Here is a 573-nt window from a genome sequence, read left to right as displayed (position 1 = left end):
TGTGTTGTGAAATGTACGATAATTTCGGTTCCTTGGCTGCAGCCATCTCTCCTGACCAGCTGAGTTTGCAGCACTGACCGCGAGGTTCCAAGTCAACTTTTTTCTCTTTTTGCCAGAAGAAATGGCTTTCAGGGGCAGCAGGATGCTGTGCTTTGTCTGACCAACGGCGCCCCGATTGTGACACTGCCTGGACGCTCCTGAGGCACTGAGAAGGCGCCAGGATGCGCCCCGCTCCCCTGTGAAATGCGGGGTTCGCCAGGGCTGCTATTTGGCCCAGAAGAACCTTCCCAGTAACCGCAGGGATTTTCGGTATCACTGCTCAGGAGAGAGACAGGGATCCACCAGCCCAAGGGATTTCTGGCCACCAGCGCTGCCTGGGGATGCCCGGGCCGGCCGGCCCTCGGTTCGGGGTCCCCGCCTGCGCTGCCGGGCAGGATCCCGGTTCAACGAGAAAATGTTTTATTTCCCTGGAGGAGGTGACTGATGCCGACATCGGAAACCCAAGGGACAACACAAGCGCAGTCAGGCACAGCGGGACGCGTGACTGCTCCCCCTCCCGCTCCCCGCGGAGCT

Source organism: Corvus brachyrhynchos, unplaced genomic scaffold, assembly GCF_000691975.1.
Source record: "Corvus brachyrhynchos isolate BGI_N302 unplaced genomic scaffold, ASM69197v1 scaffold340, whole genome shotgun sequence".
Lineage (NCBI taxonomy): Eukaryota > Metazoa > Chordata > Aves > Passeriformes > Corvidae > Corvus > Corvus brachyrhynchos.
Note: the sequence above shows the minus strand (reverse complement) of the source record.